At 42.4% G+C, this 23,928-nt stretch overlaps 1 long non-coding RNA gene across 2 annotated transcripts in view; it reads left to right on the top strand.

Moving 5' to 3' along the window:
* Positions 1-22,652, top strand: part of LOC112446385 (uncharacterized) — a 56,700-nt gene extending 34,048 nt beyond the window's left edge. For both annotated transcript variants that reach the window (XR_003034351.2, XR_003034352.2), the window contains exon 4: positions 21,758-22,652. This is a non-coding gene — a long non-coding RNA (uncharacterized lncRNA). The remainder of the gene's footprint in view (positions 1-21,757) is intronic.
* Positions 22,653-23,928: the final 1,276 nt, after the last annotated feature.

Here is a 23,928-nt window from a genome sequence, read left to right on the forward strand (position 1 = left end):
AAAGTCTGGATAGCAGTGGGGCTTTGGTAATTTTCTTATCCTGAGGAAAAGTAAGCTCTCAACTGCTGGCCTCCAGCCCAGATTCACGGTCAAAGACCTGGGCTTTGGACCTTGAGCTTTCTCCGCCTCTGCTTCTCCCTTCCAAATTGCATAATGCAGACGCTGCTGATGTCCGTGGAAGATGCTGTGATGTATAACCTAGGTCTCCCTTCAGAAATTAAGGGCCTGTTTTCCTGGTTGTTCAGTAGGCAGTTGGCCAATAGCACTCAGCTCTGAGCCCTGTCCAGGAACTGCCCATGGACAACCCTCATCCAAAGATTGGTCCGCAGGGGGATGTAAATACCCTTCTCCTTTGCTCCAACTCAGAACAACTCTAAAGAGCCATCCTTGTTTCTAAGCTCCCCAAGGGGTCAGCTGCACCTCCCTTGAAACTGCATCGTAGCCAAATAAATGTCTGTCTTGGTCCATGCCTCCTTCCTTCTGTCCTCTGCAGATGTTGATCCCAAGAGCTCTTCCTATAATACATCTTGCATACTAATCTCCATCTCAGAGTCAGCTTCCTGGAATCCAAACTGTGGCAAGTCCCCTGTGCCCTCAGCCCACCTCGATGTTGACTTAGAGCTGAGGCTGACAATCTGGAGGCTGACAGCTTCCAACCTGGAGTGCCTGCGTCTCTCGGTGTCTTGCCTGGGGCTTTCTTAGCAATACAGGTTGCATACAAGTAGAAGCAGGGCATATGGGGGATTAACTCCCCCAGGAGGACCCAGGATAAATGCCCACCTCCCCATGCCTGGCTGGCACAGTCCTGAGACATGTTCCACAGTTTCTTGAGAGGCCCTGGTGGACCAAGTCTCTGCTGTGCCCACAGCTGCCGCACCCATGGATGTGTCATTGGCTTTCTCTTCTGTCTCACTGCTTCATACCCTGCTTCTGATTCCTGGGATCACCTTCTAATAAGCCACCAGCACTGAGGTACTTGCTTCCCTGGTGGCTCAGATGGTAAAGAACCTGCCTGCAATGCAGAAGACTCAAGTTTGGTCATGGGTTGAGAAGATCCTCGGGAGAAGGGAATGGCTACCCACTCCAGTATTCGTCCCTGTAGAATTCCATGGACAGAGGAGGCTGTCGGGCTATAGTCCATGGGGTCACAAAGAGTTGGACATGACTGAGCGACTAATACACACACACACACTGAGGTACTTGCCTCAGAATCCACCTCTGGGTGATCTGAAAAACACAGAGATGTTCTTATTTTTTTTCCTTTCTAAACTAGAAACTCACCACCCTGGGGGCAAGACCAAAGTGCACTCGCTGTAAGGGGCCATGAGTCACAAGGAGTGTGTCAGGATAATAACTGTGGAAGATACTGAGGCTACAAGTTGAATCTCTGCCATGATGTCTGGCTAATGTCGAAGCATTTCATGATAACATTTATCAAGAGAAGGTAGACTTGAATGTCCCCCTTGCCCCATCCTCCTGTATGGGAGCTCTCCAAGTGCTCCAGAGGCTGAATGACAACAATGGCTGTCACTTACCAAGCCCTTTGCCGGTTTAGGAGGGAGCATGGGGCAGGAGCTCACTCATCCTTTGAGGTCGATAAAACCATTGACTCAGATTTAGAAACTGAGACAGAGGGGTGAGTGATTTCCATGGTCTCATCCTTAATCAGCTAAGAGCCAAAATTCAAACCCAGAGCAGATAAAAGTACAAATTCCAAATCAGGGGCCAAGAGATCACTGGAATATGTGTGTGCCCAGGCAGGTGAATGCTGGGCAGCCTGGAGTCAGTGATGTGAAGAAGAGAAAGGAAGTAGCCTCCACGTCATGTTGCAGGGATATGTACGAGAGCAGGTAGAAAGGGGGCTAAGAGCATCCCAAAGGCTCTAGAAATGTGTTGATAAGGGTAGAGAAGGAGAGAAGAGACAAAATAACCACACCATCTTCCAGGTCAGCAGGCAGCCCTTGAGAAATGAGCTTGGTGCCAGTCCAAGCAAGCTGAATATGATCTGTCCTGAGGAGGGACTCTGGCTTCAATACTGTGCCCCCAGATGTCACCTTTCAACTAATATTTATTGAGCGCCCTTGAACTGGAGATGTGGAAATACACAGAAAAGGCAGGTGCCCTGCCCCCAGACAGCAAGTCTACTGGTCAGGGGAAACTGACAAGAAATAAATAAATTGATGTATTATAGATGTCTGAGAGTAATAAGAGCTCTGAGAAAATTAAAGAGGGGGTGTGCTAACAGTTGATGACGGCAGGTGCAATCTTAGATGAGGCAGCAGAGAGGTTTCTGGGGAAGGTCCCATTCAAGAAGACAAAGTATCTGGGGAGGGAGCAGCTGGTAGCAATGCCCTGTGCAGGGCTGGGGAGCAGCCAGTGTTGGGATGCAGAGAAGCAAGAGAGATAGCAGCGAGAGAGGAGGTGAATAAATTTCAAATCGAAATTGATGCCAATAACATCCAGACGTGGGAACATCTAAGGCTCTCCCCCCAGTCCTGGACCTAAAGTTCTCCATGTCCTGCTGCTCCTGCCCCTTCGTCCTCCTTTGCTGTGTTGGTTTCACCTGGTGACAACCAAAAATCAACCTACGACAGCTTTTTTATAAGAAACTAACCACAACAAGCAGCTTATGGCCGTTACGTGTACAGAGATCTGGAGTACACGAGGGAAAGCTAGCTTCACCCAGCCCACTCCATCTGCCACCTCCCTCGTCCCTCCCTGCCTCATGTTCTTCTCTCCTACCTCCACCAAGACAGAGCTTCTCCCCCTCCACATACTTCCTTTCTCCAGCCCCAGAACTATTTCTACTCAAGTGGAGATCTTAAATGCATTTCTGCATCGAGGTAGACCTCTTCTAAGAGGAACTTTTCAACAACCACTAAGAGAATACAATGTTCCCCATCTCATTAGTTCTCCCCCACCCGACCCCTCCTGGGCAGGTGTGTGGTAACAGGGCTGGAAGCCAGGGACTTGGCCTCAGGATGGAAGGAGCATCAGCTTCTGGCCACGGGCTTGCACGGAGAGCTGCGTGGTGTGTGCATCTTTCATCTAGAGAAAAATTAGGTCAGCTATAAATGGAGAGGACACGAGCACCGTGAACGCTACAGATCTCTGCTGGGTTTCCTAGGGGATGATCTACGTTATGGAGCTGTGGAGGTGTCCTTGCAACACAGGACTCGAGTCAGGCTTTTAACAGAGCTCTCATCTTGTTTTCCAATAAATACACACACACACACACACACACACACACACACACTTTTAAAAACTAATCCTGGGAAAGGTGTGTGTTTAGTAGGGTGTTTTATTTTTCTTCTGTAATAGTCTAGATTAGGTTGTAAGATAGAAGATGGATTTCAGAAAATGGATAGGCCCTAAATAAACAAAAATAGTCTCCAGTCTATGATGTCTTTGCAACACAACTCTTTCTCCCTCATTCTCCAACCCCTCATCCTTCCACCCTGGAAGTGCAGATGTAATTATAGTTACTGCCACTGATTGTGTTCCTAACATATACACAGGCATTATCTCTAATCCTTCTAAGACAAGACAGTTAGCACTACTTCCATTTTACGGATGCAGAAACAGGCTCAGGAAGATGGCTCCAGGCCACTTGCCTAAAACGGAGAAGTGTCAGAATCCTTCTGAACTGATTTTCCACTGCCTGCAAAAGAGAAAGGCTTTTTTCTTGATTCCCAGAGAGGAATCAATCGCTCTGTTCTCTGGGAGTGACTTTTGCAAGATCAACCCTGGGACAAGCCCTTGATTGAGTTTGTTCCTTGACAAAGTTTACCAGATCACCAATTAAACACTTGCCATAGGAGGTTCACTATCTAGAAAGGCCAGAAAGGGGGAATGGGAAGATGAAAGTGAAAGTGAAAGTCAGTCGTGTCCAACTCTTTGCAACCCCATGGACTACACAGTCCATGGAATTCTCCACGCCAGAATACTGGAGTGGGTAGCCTTTCCCTTCTCCAGGGGATCTTCCCAACCCAAGGATCAAACCCAGGTCTCCCTCATTGCAAGAGGATTCTTTACCAGCTGAGCCACAAGGGAAGCCCAAGAATATTGGAATGGGTAGCCTATCCCTTCTCCAGCAGATCGTCCCAACCCAGGAATCAAGCCAGGGTCTCCTGCGTTGCAGGTGGATTCTTTACCAACTGAGCTATGAGGCAGGCCCTGAATATGAGGATGGGGGTGGCCAAAAACCAAGAGACTGGGTCATTGCTTTCCAAATGTTGAAGTCTACTGAAATTTTAAATTTGACTACTTGGTGAGTTTATCAAGCTGTTGGAAGAATCCAGGAAAGATGCAGGTCTCACCCTTCACCCTCTCCTTATCCCTCCCTTTCCCATTCCCATTGTGGCTGGTTGAATATTTCCCCTGCATTGACAAGCAGATTCTTTGCCACTAGCGCCACCTGGGAAGCCCGACTGTTTGAATATTATTCTGTCCCATTATCTTCCTCATTTTGCTGTTGGGAGGAGCCATTAAGACAAGATGTATGCCCGTACTTTGTAAACTCTGCTAAGTCCCTAGAAAGCACCATCCATGAGTGCGATATAAAGCTTGATCGAGGCCATCCACATGCTAGTTTCAGTGTCCTCGAAGGGCGGGCACCTCGGTTATAACCACTGTCCTCCCCAGCATCAGCAACAAGAAATATTCATCCGTCTTTTCAGTTATGCCAACCTCTGTGGTTAGCACCAATGTAATTCTGTCTGATCTTCAAAACAACCTTGTAAGGCAGATATTATCATCTCTATTTTACAAAAGAGAATGTTAGGAATTTAGTCCCTAAATAATACGCTTAGGGTGACTTAGGTATATGGCTTTTTGGAACTGGGTATTTGGAATGTTTTATCAAGTTACTTTCCTGGTTAAAGTACATCCTTCAAAGAGTTAGAAGAAAAAGAGTAAGGCTGAGTGCTCTTAGGGAAGACAAGCTGATAACAGGGGCCCCTTAACTAAGTGCACAAATCCTGAAATCACAGAAATGTCCTAAAAGCATCTCATGTCCCCTCATCACCATGGGCATGAACAGTTCTGAGACAAGCTGCTCTGAGAGGGTTGTGTACAAGCAAGTCAGCCTTTGCGGGGAACAGAACAGGTTGTGCCTTAGGAATGTATTCGCTTCAGGCTGGGGGTGACGTGTCAACCCCGCCGTGTCAGACTCCGCCTGGCCCCTCCCTAGGGCCTCACGTGCTTCTAGCCCCTCCCTGTTGTCTACTCCCCCTTCCTTCTGTGTCCTCCACATACCTCATCACCAAGCAACCCCAAAGTGGAACGCTTTGTTTAGAAAAGGCATAAACAGCGACCGTCCCGTTTAATCACAGAATCTGGTAGTGTTCTAAAATAATTTACATGTACCTGGTCTTCAGATCTTCACAGGTACCTGTGAAGCACCATTAGCCCCCATTTTACAGATAAGTGAGCTGAAGCACACAGAAGCGAAAGGACTTTCTTAAAGCTCATTCTGACTTTGCAAGGCCGAGCTGGAGTGGGGACCCAAGTAGTCCCATGCTGCCACTTCAGAGACTGTTTCAGTTGTTTTAAAAGGTCATTTTAATTTGGAAAGTCCCAAGCAGCCAGGAAGATGATAACTGAAGATGTGCTAATAAGTGAATACATGTCCAGGAAGCTAAGCCATTGTTCAGCCTAGAATTGGATTACAGAGGAAAAGAGTGGCAGGGCCTCACCCATAACAAGCATGGTTTTAAGAAGAAAGACAAAAGTAAGAATGAGGGATGGAGCCAAAAGGCAGAGCCCCAGGCTGGAAGCCCAGACACCTTTCAGCTGTCCAGAGGGGGCCCTATGTACAAAATGAGCATGTGGTGCGGGGAACCGAGGTGGGACTTTAGAGCATCACCTCCTTAGATGCACCCAGCACCCCTGAGAGGGAAGTGGTTTGCCAGAGGTCTTTTAGCCAGTGAGAGGGTGAGATGGGGTCTGAATGCCTTTCTGGAAGGGTAGAGGCAGAACTGGAGCTCAGAACGCTTGCTATGCCTTTCAGAAGGTTGAGACAGAGAATCAGTTGCAGCTGGCCGGGGGCTACGCTGATGAAGCCAAAGGTCATGCTGATGGAGCTAAAGATACAGTCACTGTTCTCAAGGTTGACAGCTTCATCAACAGAGCAGAAATTAGTGGGGAAATCGCTTGGCCAGCTTTGTACTGACCAGGGCAAAGGAAGTGCCCAGGAAGAGCACTCCAGGAGGCAATCTTACCAAGATCAAATAAAGACAATTCTTGGCTTATATTAGAGGTAGATACTATATATCTAATAGTATACTATTAGATACTAACTATAATGTACTCTCTGGCCTTTGTAAACCAGAGTGGGAAGATAAATGTTATGCCAACAAACCTAATTTAAATTAAAAATGTTCTCTGTAACTTGCCTTTGATTCCTATAATTCAGTTTACTGTCATATAAAAGGATGAGAGTTGATCATATTCTGAGAAATATTGCCTTAAATATTTTAACTAAAGTCCTCTCTAATGGTCTATTCAAGCACTAACCATTTAATAAGAAATGACAATTCAGTTGTAAATGTCATCACTGGGCACAGCATTGTTCAATAAACACTAAAATAAACTCTTGTAGGAGTAGCAAAGGACACTTCTGAATCTCATTGCTATGCAGGAGTGTAGCACTGACAGTCCTGTCTGGGAAGCCACCACAGAATAAGGGCCCACCAGAAACATGGTCTCGGAGAAGGCAATGGCACCCACTCCAGTACTCTTGCCTGGAAAATCCCATGGACGGAGGAGCCTGGTGGGCTGCAGTCCGTGGGGTCGCTAAGAGTGGGACACGACTGAGGACTTCACTTTCACTTTCCACTTCCATGCATTGGAGAAGGAAATGGCAACCCACTCCAGTGTTCTTGCCTGGAGAATCCCAGGGACGGGGGAGCCTGGTGGGCTGCCTTCTATGGGGTCACACAGAGATGGACACGACTAAAGTGACTTAGCAGCAGCAGCAGAAACACGGTCTGGAAAGTACTTTTTTCTCTTCCCACCAAAACTGATAGAAACTAGAAATTTCCCTCGACACCAGCACCAACAATGAGAAGGATAGCCTATTTGCTTGTTTTTAAACAGCTAGTACATTTACAAGGCAAGTTACAGAGAACATTTTTATTTTAAATTTGCAACATTTCCAGTGCTCCAATGGGATGGCAACAAGGTGTGCTGTTCATCAAACCTAAAATTAGTTTTCTCTTTGTTGCTTGCTTGTTGGCTATACCTGCATTTAATAAAAAGGGAACCTCCTATAGATCCAGTTTGTCACAACTAATTATTGGGTTGATTCTACAGATCTCCAGTTTAGAAACCTCTCAGGCACCTTCAAAGAATCTTTCTAAAATGGAGTAGACCCACATGACAATGACTGTCAAGATCTTGGAGCCTTGAATGAGTCCAAGCTTAGTCAGCAGCCACCCTTCTGCTACAATGTTTCAGACAAAAAGTGAGATGAGAGATATTCGAGGTTCAGGTCTCAGGGTCAAACATATTAAATGAACTGATAGTTTACTACATGCCTGAGAGAACAGTAAGGACAGGACATGGTCTTTCCCGCTGGGGAATTTCTTAATGTTGTAAAAGGTGAGGAGGTGCCTTGGAGGATACTGGTTGATAAAATACCAATGCAGTGAAACTTCGGAATCTGAAAATCCTAGACTCAGATCAAGCTCTGCCACCCATTAGCTGTGTCCTTGTGCACTTTAGTTGCCACGGGGTTGTAAGAGTGAAGGACCTGCCAGGAGTTGTGACACTGCTCTTCTATTCGTCACTTTGTTTATGCTGACTTCTTGTCTCCTTCACATGCTTGTCCAGTACATGCCAATTATATACTCTGTTTCATCTCCCCTCACTGTTATCTACATATGCTTTACTTTTTCATTATAAGTAATGAAAATTAACACATGATTGCAAATGGACAAATACTATATGGAGGTACTTGGAATAGTCAAATTCATAGAGACAGAATGTAGAAGAGTGGTCATCACGGATTCCAGGTGTGGGGGCGGGGAGGAGTGGTGGGGAGTTGTGTTTAATGGATATAGAATTTCAGTTTTGCAAGATGCAAAAAGTTCTGATGATGGATGGTGATGATGGTGTCACAACAATGGGCATGTACTTAGTGCCACCGGACCATGTACCGTTAAAATGGTAAATTTTATGTGACATATATTAGAGTTGGACTATAAAGAAAGCTGAGCACCCAAGAATTGATGCTTTTGAATTGTGGTGTTGGAGAAGACTCTTGAGAGTCCCTTGGACTGCAAGGAGATCCAACCAGTCCATCCTAAAGGAGATCAGTCCTGGGTGTTCATTGGAGGGACTGATGCTGAAGCTGAAACTCCAATACTTTGGCCACCTCATGCGAAGAGCTGACTTATTTGAAAAGACACTAATGCTGGGAAAGATTGAGGGCAGGAGGAGAAGGGGACGACAGGGGATGAGATGGTTGGATGGCATCACTGACTCAATGACATGAGTTTGAGTAAACTCCAGGAGTTGGTGATGGACAGGGAGGCCTGGCATGCCTCAGTCCATGGGGTCACAAAGAGTCGGACACGACTGAGCTACTGAACTAAACTGAACTGATGCATAATTAAAAAAAAATAGAAACAAATAAAAAACCTGACTCACTCTTAAGAAATTTACCTACAAGATCCATCAGAATAGAATGATTTGTCACATCCAGACCCACCTCAACACTATCCTTTGGAAAGATTTGATATGGGAAAATACCCTTTTTTTGTTTTTATCCCCCTGGACAAAAAGGATATACACAGTGCCCAGCAGAGGGCAGAAGAGAGTCAAGGAGGCATTTCGCCTTCAATTTTGGCTGTGTATTAGTTCATTCTTTTCTAATTTGCTGCCTAATGAAATGGTATTGTCTTTAAAAGAGAAAGTCTTTCTAAGACAACCACATTAGAGGACAGAGGATAAACAACTCTTCCACTGAGTTAATCACATCATTTAAATGATCACATGGAAATAATTGCTCTGTGCTGGTTTTTCTGGTGGTACTAAGTTCCAACTTATCTTGCAAAGTTCTCCGTGAATAGTTGTATTGGTGTTCCCACAAAAGGACAGGAAGAACTGCACTAAGTCTCACTGGAAGCCCTATGGAAAGACTATTGTAGAATTAATGGGATTCAGGTATTTCGGTGTTTTCCTTCTTGGCAGCTGTGAGCTCCACTGTCATAACCAAATACCACAAAAGTGCTGCCATTTACATTCACTTTAATGGAAGAAATACCTTTTCTTTCCCTCAATTTTCTACATATTTTCAATTATCCTTGATGCGCAGTAATTACTTTGGGGAGATTGCTCTTTGGCTTAAAAGGATATTGCCGTTTTATTATTTTAAAACACCAAAGGAATCATTTTAAAGGCAGAGAGCAGCATTTTTATGACAAGAGTTTTCTCTCTCCTCTCTTAAAGGAAGTCAAACGCGTTGCTGTCACATTTAAGGTTGCGGATTGTTTTTTGACTTCTGGTCTCCGGCAGCCTGGGAGGCTCAGGGCTGGCACTGGGATTCTCCAGGAGGGTTTTGTGTAATAAGAGTGAGCCTTAGCTTTCTGCCTTCTCCCTGGGAGGCTGCACGGAATCCTCCCCCAGTTAAAACTGAGGGCAGCAGCATTATCTGCTGAGGCAATTCTAGTTCTTCCCTTTATTTGGATAATCTGGATGCAGATAGCTTTCTCTTTCCTGCATTGAATATGATTCAAGTTCCCCAAATCCATTATTATTTCACCTGCCTTGCAATGGGAATTGGAGGCACACTGATAAATGATTTGAAAGATGGTCTAATTTCCGTAAATACCTCTGTTGGCTGTTAACTTACCATTTTATAATGTCTAAATAGAGGAAAACAACAGAATGGGAAAGACTAGGGATCTCTTCAAGAAAATCAGAGATACCAAAGGAACATTTCATGCAAAGATGAGCTCGATAAAGGACAGAAATGGTATGGACCTAACAGAAGCAGACGATATTAAGAAGAGATGGCAAGAATACACAGAAGAACTGTACAAAAAAGATCTTCATGACCCAGATAATCACAATGGTGTGATCACTGACCTAGAGCCAGACATCCTGGAATGTGAAGTCAAGTGGGCCTTAGGAAGCATCACTACGAACAAAGCTAGTGGAGGTGATGGAATTCCAGTGGAGCTATTTCAAATCCTGAAAGATGATGCTGTGAAAGTGCTGCACTCAATATGCCAGCAAATTTGGAAGACTCAGCAGTGGCCACAGGACTGGAAAAGGTCAGTTTTCATTCCAATCCCAAAGAAAGGCAATGCCAAAGAATGCTCAAACTACCGCACAATTGCACTCATCTCACACGCTAGTAAAGTAATGCTCAAAATTCTCCAAGCCAGGTTTCAGCAATATGTGAACCGTGAACTTCCTGATGTTCAAGCTGGTTTTAGAAAAGGAAGAGGAACCAGAGATCAAATTCCCAACATCTGCTGGATCATAGAAAAAGCAAGAGAGTTCCAGAAAAACATCTATTTCTGCTTTATTGACTATGCCAAAGCCTTTGACTGTGTGGATCACAATAAACTGTGGAAAATTCTGAAAGAGATGGGAATACCAGACCACCTGATCTGCCTCTTGAGAGATTTGTATGCAGGTCAGGAAGCAACAGTTAGAACTGGACATGGAACAACAGACTGGTTCCAAATAGGAAAAGGAGTTCGTCAAGGCTGTATATTGTCACCCTGTTTATTTAACTTATATGCAGAGTACATCATGAGAAATGCTGGACTGGAAGAAACACAAGCTGGAATCAAGATTGCCAGGAGAAATATCAATAACCTTAGATATGCAGATGACACCACCCTTATGGCAGAAAGTGAAGAGGAACTCAAAAGCCTCTTGATGAAAGTGAAAGTGGAGAGTGAAAAAGTTGGCTTAAAGCTCAACATTCAGAAAATGAAGATCATGGCATCCGGTCCCACCACTTCATTGGAAATAGATGGGGAAACAGTGGAAACACTGTCAGGCTTTATTTTTCTGGGCTCCAAAATCACTACAGATGGTGACTGCAGCCATGAAATTAAAAGGCACTTACTCCTTGGAAGGAAAGTTATGACCAATCTAGATAGCATGTTCAAAAGCAGAGACATTACTTTGCCAACAAAGGTTCGTCTAGTCAAGGCTATGGTTTTTCCAGTGGTCATGTATGGATGTGAGAGTTGGACTGTGAAGAAGGCTGAGCACTGAAGAATTGCTGCTTTTGAACTGTGGTGTTGGAGAAGACTCTTGAGAGTCCCTTGGACTGCAAGGACATCCGACCAGTCCATTCTAAAGGAGATCAGCCCTGGGATTTCTTTGGAAGGACTGATGCTAAAGCTGAAACTCCAGTACTTTGGCCACCTCATGCGAAGAGTTGACTCATTGGAAAAGACTCTGATGCTGGGAGGGGTTGGGGGCAGGAAGAGAAGGGGATGACAGAGGATGAGATGGCTGGATGGCATCACTGACTCGATGGACGTGAGTCTGAGTGAACTCCGGGAGTTGGTGATGGACAGGGAGGCCTGGCGTGCTGCGATTCATGGGGTCGCAAAGAGTCGGACACCACTGAGCGACTGATCTGATCTGATCTGATCTGAAAGCAGTTTGAAATTCCTCTGTGCGTATCCTGAGTGAGCTGAGAGTCACGTGTCCCCTGCATCAATTCTGCCCCCTTCCCCACCCCCCACCCCCCCCCACCCCCCCCCCCCCCCCCCCCGCAAATAGAAAAGAAAACAAACTATTTTTCTCTTTCTCCGGCAGTGGAAGAATACTGCTCTCAAAGACCCGCGTGTGTGAACCATGAGCCTTTTTCTATAGAAAAGAAATGACGGGGGAACCCATCACTAAGTGCGGTAGGACAGGCTTGATTAATTTAATTTCTGTCTCCAGAATGTTCTCTCTTCCTTTTTCAGAGTCAAGGTGAGGGGAGAGTGAGAGGGCATAAGGGTGGAAAGCTGCTGCTGCTGCTGCTGCTGCTAAGTCGCTTCAGTCGTGTCCGACTCTGTGTGACCCCGTAGACGGCAGCCCACCAGGCTCCCCCGTCCCTGGGATTCCCCAGGCAAGAACACTGGAGTGGGCTGCCATTTCAAAAGAACTAGACCACTGAATAGCCCTCAGTCCTCTCAGAGGCTGCAAACCCCCCTGAGTTGAGCTACCTTGTGTTGTGTGTTATGTGGCAACGTAAAGATGAGTCGATGTCCTCTCTAATTACTTCAATTACCTTTCTATATATGGTAATCGCTTGGTTTACCATAAGGCTCAGGAAAACCCACTTTCTTGTGGAGTTCACCACATGTAGGAGCTCTGGAAGAGTTATTTTCAAAAACCCAAATCCCGAATTTCCATGAGGAAAATCTAAACAAATTGTACACACCAAATAAACATCATTGTGGGGAAGGGAGGGCTCCCATATGGAAATCTTGGTGACACATGGCGTTGGCAGGAGCTGCCTGCTACAATAAATTAAAATGTAAACAGCTTTCCTTGATAGAAAATCCCATATGGAAAATGGAATGTGGCTGTAGAATGCAGACCACATAAAGCACTATCTATTCTGCACTGAGTGGCGAAGCTGAGGAAGGCAGTGCAGCGAGCTTGTGTTCATCCAGTCTGCAGAGGAGGGTGAACTTGTCTGTTGAACTCCATTGTGGAAGGTGAATGCCCAGCTCCCCAGGGCGCACTCCACTTCAGCTCAGGCTCACCGCAGGGTCTGTTTCCTTGGGTCGCACCTAAATTTATCACAGTAGAGGCTCTAGCTTCTGACAAGGTCTGTGGGAAAGGATCTGAATCCATACTCCCTGTGCCCTATGTGATAGGCACTAAAAAATTTTCATTAAAAAAATTTAAAGTACAGAAAATAGTTTAACAAGCACTGTTTCCAGATTAACAAATACCAATATTGTATTCTACTTGGTTCAGATCTTTGTACATTCATATAAAAGATGCAGAATATTCCAGCTAAAACAGAAGCCCTCTTTGCTCCCTTCCTGAGTCCTTTCTTCTCCCTCCTTCCTTCCCTGAAAAGGTGCCATCCTGAATTTTCAGAGTATCATCCTCTTGCGGATACGTTACCATATTACTTGATTTAGTCCTTCCAGCAGCTCTTTCAAAAGGATATCATCCTCATGTTTCAGATGAGAAAACTGAGACCTAAGGAGATCAGAATTTACTTAGAGCCACACATTAAGTAGATAAAAGAGCCTTTTTACTGTATCCTACCCCCAGAAGAGATGGTCCTCTTTCTCATGGCACCCGAGGACCACAAGGTTTCTTCCTGGCTGAATCACTTCACCTCCCTGGATCTTGATTCATGAGCTTCACTTTATGACTCCTTGATGGATCCATTTTCAAAGTTTTGATTTTTTGATTTGTAAAGTCCAAACACAAACCCAGTTGGGAAGCAGTGAAACAGGAGAATTACACTATCTTATTACAGGCATGTGGACGTCCTATTTATCATGAAATACACGACTGGTACACAGTTGCCTTTCTGAGGGCCAACTGTGCATCCCATATTTCATTGGTTTCATGCCATTAGGGAGTTAACATCTACCTTAAAGATTTAGGAAATCTAAATGGGCTAAAATATGAAGCAACTTATCCCACTTATTGGCACGGGTAGTGCTCAATGAATTCTATCTAGAGGAATGATTACATATATCTAAAAAGGTACAGATATATTGAAAATTCTACAAAAATGTCAGAGCTGGACTGAAATATATAAAAAGATACAATCTAATTTAGGCTATGTGTTTTTTACTATGGTAAAAAAAAATAAGCAATCTGATTTGGTGTAATAGTGTCAGAGAGAAACATTTTCTTCTACCCTCTTAGGTTTAGTACTGGCATGTGCAAATTAAACATAAATTTATAGTTTAACAGAGGAAAATGGCTTATTTATATGCACACAAAAATACACCAAAAAGTGGCTCTCTAAATAGCTAAAGATAGGAGTTTATATCGGAGAAGGCAATGGCACTCCACTCCAGTACTTTTGCCTAGAAAATCCCATGGACGGAGGAGCCTGGTAGGTTGCAGTCCATGGGGTCGCTAGAGTCGGACACAACTGAGCGACTTCACTTTCACTTTTCACTTTTCTCTTTCATGCATTGGAGAAGGAAATGGCAACCCACTCCAGTGTTCTTGCCTGGAGAATCCCAGGGATGGGGAAGCCTGGTGGGCTACCGTCTATGGGGTCGCACAGAGTCGGACACGACTGAAGTGACTTAGCAGTAGCAGCAGCAGTAGGAGTTTATATACCTAACTTAATGGTGGGGGATGAGGGGAGGGAGAGAAGAATCTTCTATGGGAGGAGCAAATGGTTTTCTAGGGGAACAAATGGGCTTTCCTGGCGACTCCGTGGTTAAGAATCCACCTACAATGCAGGAGACGCAACAGGAGCTGCGGGTTCGATCCCTGAACTGGGAAAGTCTCCTGGAGAAGGAAATGGCAACCCACTCAAGTATTCCTGCCTGGAAAACTCCATAGACAGAGGAGCTGGTGGTTACTAATCTTTGCACTTATAGTTTATTTATTAAAAAAAAAAATAGCTTATTTATATGCACACGAAAATACACCAAGAAAAGTAGCTCTCCAAATAGCTTAAGATGGGAGTTTATATCCCTAAACTTAGTGGTGGGGGCTGAGAGGTGGGAGAGAAAAATCTTCATTGGGAAGAACAAATGGTTTTCTAGGGGAACAAATGGGAGATAAGGAAGTTTGTGATAATGTCTGTTTATGCAAGTGGGAGTGGTCATCTCAGATTTTACCTTCATGGCCGTAAAGCTTCTGGGTAGGGAATTCTTAGCAGTCTCACTCCCAGAAGTTTCTGCTTTCCGTGCCAAAGGAAGGTTTCTTTCTACATCTGTTAGATCTAGAATGTCTTTACTTTAAAATAATCTTTATATTAATTTTAGGGATCTGAGTGGGTCTCTACATTGGCATTTAAACACTTCCCAACCCCCATATATTAAATAAACATGCTGTAATGTTGTTAGGCAGATTTTATAAAGTTTAAAAATAAAGCGATATCTTCTAAGCTGTTAGTGTGTAAACTAAAACAAAGGAAGCCTTTCCAATCTAGGAGAAAAAAGTTCTAACAGAGTCTAGATTCAGTGACTATTGCAGTGGGGACGATTGTCACAGGAACAGTGTTCACATCCTGTGTTCCACCTCCCAAGAGTCTGGGACCTTCTAGTCTTCAGTTTTTTCCCCTATAAATAAGGATGATAATGATGTCTAATTTGTAGATTTCTTTGAATAAAATCTATGTAGGCTGAAAAGTCATTTGGTTTATAAAGGCTCATATATGTTAGATTAGCATTTTAAAGCAGTATGATCATATAAATAAGATGACATTTTATTCATTTAAATCAAGAGAAATTGGATGGTGATTAAACTTGAAAACTTAAAAAAATATGTATACATATATATGTATATATATAAATATATTCACCTCCAGGGAATGCCAAGCTGACATTCACCCTTAGGCACTCTGGTGGCTATAACTTATGTCAATACTGCCGTTTTGGAGACAAACCTGTTTTTAAAAACTGGAGTTAAGAGCCAAAGACATTACCAAAATAAAACCATAGCCACTTAAGGACGTCCTTGAGTATGATGACCTTGCAGAATGTGATGCTTATTGCAGAACATTGTGTGCTTGATACTTTGGCCTTTTTATTTTCTTGGCTCAAACCAGAAATGCCAGCCTCTCTATCTATTCTAGAATCTCTGCCATGTTTATGGACAGAAAATGGCTGATGATAGGTTTTTGGTCAGGTGATCTTCAGTTAGACCTGAAACTTACCTGCTATTTTAAGCAAAATTTTATAAAATCCTCACCGAGTAAAACACACACCCCAACACACACACACACACACACACACACACACACACTACCTTTCATAAAGAGTCTTCCCCAACCTCACAGTTTTATCTGGAAAAAAGTCAAGCAATCATGAATGCAGCTATTAACACTAACTTCAAAATTGCTGTAACAAGGTTCAAGTGGATATAAACGTTAGAATAAAGTGTCCTGTGTATAGTGATGTTTTTAATAATATGCTTCTAAAAATTAAGCTTTTCATGTGAAAATTGTCAAATAAATAGCTGTGCTGATTTCTAAAGCAATAAGTAGCTCACAGATTTCATTATTTGCTACAGATTTTCAAATGAATTGATTAAAAATTACATCTGACTAGCAGTCCCTGAGAGACTCTCTAATTTTCCACTAAAATATATACAAAATTGCTTTTGTTTTTTGTTTGTTTAATGATAGTCATAATACAATTTAAAAAAATAAGGTACTACTCTATTCAAACTCCTCCCATAGTCTGGCCTTTCCCTACTTACAATTTCATCTTCCCCTTTTCCTTCTTTTTTTTTGTTTTTCCCACCTTTTTGTATGCTTTTTTTTTTTTAATTTACCTCTTTCTGAAACACTCTAGGATCGAATGTGTTCTTTCCTTTTAACAAATAGGACATAAGTATGATTTCCAATGTGCCTAAATAAGCAATGCCAAAAACAAAGAAATTTTATCTTGTGTCCTCATAGTGGGGAATGTTTCAGGTGGTGATAATTTCCAAGATCCTATAAGGGTTTGACAGGCCACAAAGGAACATGGTCCAGGTATTGGCTGGATAGCTTAGGTTTACTTTTCCCCCTTTCCTTTTTAATAAAATAAACTTCCCACCTATTATACCATGTGCTCTTCCATGCCTCAAGCTCACATGCCCCACCAACTCCAGTTCTTTGAATGACTAATTCTGTTTATTCTTCAGTACTCAGCACAAGCATTGTCTCCTGCAAGACTCATTGTCCATTGAGTGAAATAAAAACCCATTCATGTGGCTTCCTAGAGCGTTCTGAAGCAGTAGCTCAAAAACCTCTTCCCATTGCATTGAAACTCTCTCTTCCCAGGTCTGTTTCTTTTCTGTTAACCTAAAACAATAAAAGGGCCAGTTATTTTTCCAGCACAACAGGGTTTTTACTTGGGAGCAGCAAAGAACTGCAATTCTGGACATGCAATTATGATGAAGCACAGGCAAGTCAGGTAAAGCAAGGGAGAGAAGCTGTTATAAACACAAAGTCCAAAGTACAGCAGTTTTTCCTTAGCTGAGCTGTTTGTTGTCAGGCAAGAAGAAAATGTTTCCTCTTCCTGCTGGCCCTGTAATGTCGCTTTCTGCCAGAGATGCAAGGTATGTCTCTTCCTACTGGGATCTGTGCTGGCACAAATGGTATATGCATGAGAGCTCCCCTTCTGGCCTCCCAGCTCCATTTCCATGAAGTTTCCCTTTTAATTTTCACAGCTCCCCCTCAACTGAGGTCTTCAGAACAGAACTGATGTGCTGGTGTAGTAATTCCTAACTCAAGAGTTTACCATGAAATGATTATTTCCATTTTACAATGGATAGTTTAAAATGTCTTTAAAAACATTATTCTCAAATTAACAATAAACTATGTAATAAATTATAGAGCACAGATAGGACAATGGCTCAGTTGTTTCAAAATCATGTTTATTATATATACACACATCATATGTGTGTGTGTACACAAAATACTCCTGAGTTAAAATTAACCCAAAACACCAACAATTTTCAAAGCAAATTCCTAGAAATGTTTCTTTCATGAGCTACTCATTGAAAAAGGGAAAGTTGAAATTAAATATTCTGAGATATCCTACACTAAGAACCCTGCAGACACTTTTGAACACAGTAGTGCCAACAGTTCTCTGACCATGTTGCAATTTTGTCAGGTACAGACTGAACAGACTAAGTAGACTCACCTACTCTGTGGACACACATTGAGAAACGTTGCATGACTTATTCTACCCAGCCCTTTACATGGCAGACAGGTCAGACCTAGATGTCCCAGCATACGTGGAAGACTTTTGTTGGAGTGGATTGTGCTCCTACCACAACACAAGAAGAAGCAGTAGACACATGCCACGTGGTACTCTGTTGGAGGACTGCTTAGCTTATCTTTTCCAATCCTACAAATTCTGCTCTTCTTTCACAGGCAGTCCTTCTAATTCAATGAATAATGTTATCTCCTTTTGGGGGGCATGTGTAAAAGGATTGTTAACTATTTTGAAAAGCACCCATCTGTGACAATAGTCATGCTTACTGTGGCACTTGATTGAGATGATTTGGGAGAGGATGATGTCTCACAAATAGGAGGAAAGAAAGGGCAGAGAGGTCCCCTTTTCTTTATAATATCAGATTTATGTCTGATACCATGTGTTCATATTTATATCATATTTGTGCATAGTATCATATTTAAAACATATTTTCCATTTAGCTTTTCTAAAATTAAGGCACAGTTTGGAGAGTAGGTACCAAAATGCACTGCTAATTTAAAACTTGGGGTGGAATAAGGACAATTCAGCTTTTACTTTATTCATGAAATCTTAGCACAGGAAATGCTACACTGTCATTTGTTTGTGGCTTCATCTTCTGCACAAAATTAGTTTTCTGCCTGGTGTCATTTGTCAAGTCATCTTTTAAACTAGTAATTTCCCTACATCCCTTATAAAGGCAGCCCATCTTTAAAACCACTGCATGCTGACGTCACCCAACAAATTGTCACTACAGGGAAGGAATAACATGAAAGCTGAGAGTTTTAACGCTGACCAAATGCAGAGCAGACAACCTTTTTGACCAACATCTTATCATAAATGCAGATTCAACTGTTAACTTTGGTAATTGTTGAGAAGGTTAACACTCTGCTATAAGTCCCATGACATAGGCATCACATCGGACACAAAATCATACATGTGTTGAACATGCTAATTATACAGAGGCGCCTAATGTACCATAAAATATACATGCATCATCTACAAAATGGTAAAATGCCAGTCTAAATATTTAAGAAATTTTACCCTAAATAGAATGTTTACTCAAGTAATAATAAATAATTTATAATATTTGATTAAATGGAGGTTTGCTAAATGCTTAGGATATAAAGATACTGTAAGGAAATTATAGGGAATCCAAATCATTTTGGAATGTCAGACAGAAAAGTCCAGTTTTCAAATCTCTACCTAAAGTAGTATTCAAATCATTTTGCACTTCCAGAAGAACCTGTAATTACCACCTTTCATGCTAGGTGGTGGACTCAAGACCAAAAAAAAAGCTATTAAATGGATGAATACATTTGATTTAGCAAGGTCAAAAGAAATGGAGAAGATCATTTTAAACTTGGAAAGAGGTAATTATTTTATATAGAATTCCAATGCGTTTGATAAAGAAAACAGACTGAGTCAGAGAAGCACAGAAAAGTGGTTTAAATAGCTTTGGGGATATTTCTAAATAGGGATTCTCTACGAGTAAGCCACCTACCATCAGGAGAGCCAGTTAAAACACACATTCCTAGGCCACACTGCCACGGTGCAGAATTATCACGTCAGACTGGTGAGGATAAACTAGAGACCTGAACCTGTTTTTCTAACATATGGTTTTTATGCAAAATTCTAAGAACTAGATTTACATTGCTCTAAATCTGCCTGGTAGTAAAAAATCCCAGTTGGTTGAAACGTTCCTGATGTTCAGAAACTTTGTTTTCAGCCTCCTCTAGCTTTTATCTTGAAAATCAGCAGTTGCAGATTTCACTTTAAGGTCTCCAGATGAATTTTTGCTAAGTTACTATTACCCCAAGAAAATTCAGAGTGGCAGGTTCAACACTGTATGTAACAGAATTTTGGAAAGCAGTTTGAGCTTTGTAGAATGGGGAAAATGTGTTTTATAGAATGCAATGAAAATTAATCTCTTCTGGGAGGAATGGGTGGTATTTATATTAGGTATTCAAAAGTCGAACCACATTGATCTGTCTTTTGAAGTAATTACGTTGATCTCTGGAGTTAGAGAAATGTATTGCTTATTCCCTGCGGATATTTTCCAAACCTCTTTTAAAAAACCAAAGCGGTTTTTTTTCCTTCTAGTTCAAGTCACAAAGAAAAGCGTCTTCTTGAACTGCAGCGAATTATTCTGAGGAATAGGAGAAGGCAATGGCTCCCCACTCCAGTACTCTTGCCTGGAAAATCCCATGGACGGAGGAGCCTGGAAGGCTGCAGTCTATGGGGTCTCGAAGAGTCGGACACGACTGAGCGACTTCCCTTTCACTTTTCACTTTCATTGGAGAAGGAAATGGCAACCCACTCCAGTGTTCTTGCCTGGAGAGTCCCAGGAACGGGGGAGCCTGGTGGGCTGGCGTCTATGGGGTCGTACAGAGTTGGACAGGATTGAAGCAACTTAGCAGCAGCAGCAGCAGCAGCAATAGCATTCTGAGGAATGTGTACGTGTATGTGCTCATGCTCCTGTGTGTGTGTGTTCCTGTGCTCTCTAGAACCTCCTGAAATGAGTGTTCTGGGTTTCTTGTTTTTGCTTTTTTTTTTTTTTTTAATAATTTTAGTTAGTTTCGGCTGTGCTGGGACATTGCTGCTACGAAGCCTTTTCTCTAGTTGCAGCGGGCAGGGTCTATTGTCTAGCTGTGGTGAGCAGGCTTCTCACTGCAGTGGCTTCTCTCGTTGTGGAGCGTGGGCTCTAGGGCACTCAGGCTTCAGCAGTTGCCACACATGGGGGCTCAATAGTTGTGGCACCCAGGTTTAGTTGCTCCGCGGCATGTGGGATCTTCACAACCCAGGGATCGAACCCATGTCTCCTGCATTGGCAGGCGGATTCTTTATCACTGATCCACTAGGGAAGCTCTTGAGTTTTATTTTACATGAGAATTTTTTGGTAGCATCAAAAGCTTGCTCCTTTAAAGTCACTTGTAAAGTATTTTTGAATGGATAATATACTCAGATAATCACTCAACTTCGACTGAGTATACAGAATAAAATTTAACCACTGTGTTAAGACTTAACACAGTCTGTGAAAGTGTATTCTGTAGAGTTTGCAAGTAGTCCACTGAGGGCTACTGGCCCCTATAGTACCTTAACACAGGCATCTTTGCTCTTTGAATTCTTGTACCTAAATGGTAAGGTTTTCTTATTTTTCACCTTACTTTCAATTGTTATTTCATGTCTCTTATCAATACACCAATGCCGTAGGGAGGACTCTTTCTATTGCTAATCTTCAGAAGTTTTGGAAGGCTGATAACCACATTTAGTTTGTTAGGAATGTGTACAGAGTAAGAAGGAGAGTAGGAACGCAGTGGAGTTAAGGAATACTAAATCAGTGAAGTAGGAGATACTTTGAAATATCTACTCTGCCAGTGCTTTCTAATTATTTCCTCATTCTTGATTGTTTTTCCCATGGGGGAGACTGTAGGTAGTTGAACTATTGTTTCAAGTAAATCTTCTGAATCTACTTTTACTTGTGGTTATAATCATAACATTTCTAGAAAAGCTTTGTGGCCCCCTAAAATATATGTTTTCATTTATTTTATTTTTCATCTACTAATAGCAGAGCATATTTTCTTTCTTAAAAAATCTAGATGTGCTTCTGAGTGTTTTATGAGACAGCATATTTGCATTGCTTTCTATGTATATGTATTTATACATGCATATATGTGAGTGTGTCTTTCATATGGGGCAGAGAGGAAAAGGAGCCATTTTTCCACTTTGGGAATGACTTCACACGAATCTGCTTTATTTGAGTTACTTTCCTTGCTTAATTGTCTTCATCAAGGTCACTACATGGTAGAAGCACCACAAAAACAGGAATAAGAGAGTTTACAAAGGAGCAATATACCAGGACTGGAATTGTTTGTCTGCTCTCTCAGGGGCAGGATGGAGGAGCTGATGAACAAAAGCAGCCGTTTCCAAGAAAGAACAATGGCATTCTCTGTGACCTGGAGCACAGCTGGTAACCCTGGATCCTCAAACATTAACTCCTTCCTGAAGACCCACATTAACATTTCCTCCAGCCACATCTACAATCTACAGCATCTCAGACAAATTGAACACCTTGCTTTTTTTTTTAATTTAAAAAAATTTTCTTCTAATTGAAAAAAAAATATGTTTTTTTTAGCATTAAAGAACAACTCCAGTAAATTTATAAATGTCTAAATACATGAGGTTTGTTTGTTGAGATTTGTATCTGGAATTACTAAATACCCATGTGACCATGAGCTGCAGGAGGGTGAAGACTGGATTTGCTTTGCTCCACACAGTTTGTCTGGCATGACCCAGTGCCTGGCACACAGTAGGCCCGTGATAAACATTGTTAATCAACTGACTGACAGTAGTTGAAACAGAAAGTCATCAGTGGGTTGAGATTGACTTGAAACATTAACGGAATCAGTCGGATCAAAACATAAATGTGATTTTTTTTGTGTCTTACTGATTTATTTCCTCTGTTTCCCCTCACATAGCCCTGAAAACCTATTTTAAATTTCATGAGGAGCAATGACGTGTTCCACTGTGCCATCTCAAATCTCCTCTGAATTCAGGTTTCATCTTAAGTGCAGAAAAAGTGATGCAGGCTCACAGTAGAAAAGTATATTTTTGAAAATACCCAAATCTCACTGCCCAGAAATAAGAACCACTAAAATGTTTGCTGTTTCCTTCATATTTTTCTGTATTTATATCTTTAATTTATATCTATATTTGCATAATTCAGTACTATAAATATAATTTCATATTCTGCTTTTAATGTAAATGTTATTTCTTAAGCATATGCCATATCATTCAGTTTAGTTCAGTTGCTCAGTCATGTCCGAATCTTTGTGACCGCATGGACTGCAGTACACCAGGCTTCCCTGTCCATCATCATCCTGAAGCTTACTCAAACTCATGTCCATCAATTTGGTGATGCCATCCAACTTTATCATCTTCTGTCATTCCCTTCTCCTCCCACCTTCGATCTTTACCAGCATCAGGGTCTTTTCAAATGAGTCAGTTCTTCACATCAGGTGGCCAAAATGTTGGAGTTTCAGCTTCAGCATCATCCCTTCCAATGAATATTCACGGCCTGATTTCCTTTAGGATGGACTGGTTGGATCTCCTTGCAGTCCAAGGGACTCTCAAGAGACTTCTCCAACACTAAAGTTCAAAAGCATCAGTTCTCTGGCATTCAGCTTAATAGTCGGACTCTCACATCCATACATGTTCAGTTCAGTTCATTTGCTCAGTTGTGTCCGACTCTTTGCGACCTCATGAACTGCAGCATGCCAGGCCTCCCTGTCCATCACCAGCTCCCGGAGTCCACGCAAACCCATGTCCTCCATTTAGTTGGTGATGCCATCCAACCATCTTATCCTCTGTTGTCCCCTTCTCCTCCTGCCCTCAATCTTTCCCAGCATCAGGGTCTTCTCAAATGAGTCAGCTCCTCACATCAGGTGGCCAAAGTTTTGGAGTTTCGGCTTCAGCATCAGTCTTTCCAAATAACACCCAGGACTGATATCCTTTAGGATGGACTGGTTGGATCTCCTCACAGTCCTTGGGACTCTCAAGAGTCTTCTCCAACACCACAGTTCAAAAGCATCAATTCTTTGGCACTCAGCTTTCTTTATAGTCCAACTCTCACATCCATACATGACTACTGGAAAAACCATAGCTTTGACAAGACAGACCTTTGTTGGCAAAATAATGTCTCTGCTTTTTAATATGTTGTCTAGGCTGATCTTAGTTTTTCTTCCAAGTAGAAAAGGTCTTTTAATTTCATGGTTGCAGTCACCATCTGTAGTGATTTTGGAGCTCAAGAAAATTAAGTCTTTCATTGTTTCCATTGTTTCCCCATCTATTTGCCATGAAGTGATGGGACCGGATGCCATGATCTTAGTTTTCTGAATATTGAGTTTTAAGCCACCTTTTTTACTCTCCTTTTTCACCTTCATCAAGAGGCTCCTTAGTTCTTCTTCGCTTTCTGCCCTAAGAGTGGTATCATCTGCATATATGAGGTTATTGATATTTCTCCTAGCAATCTTGATTCCAGCTTGTGCTTCATCCAGTC

The sequence above is a fragment of the Bos taurus genome, chromosome 4 (genome assembly GCF_002263795.3).
Source record: "Bos taurus isolate L1 Dominette 01449 registration number 42190680 breed Hereford chromosome 4, ARS-UCD2.0, whole genome shotgun sequence".
Taxonomy (NCBI): domain Eukaryota; kingdom Metazoa; phylum Chordata; class Mammalia; order Artiodactyla; family Bovidae; genus Bos; species Bos taurus.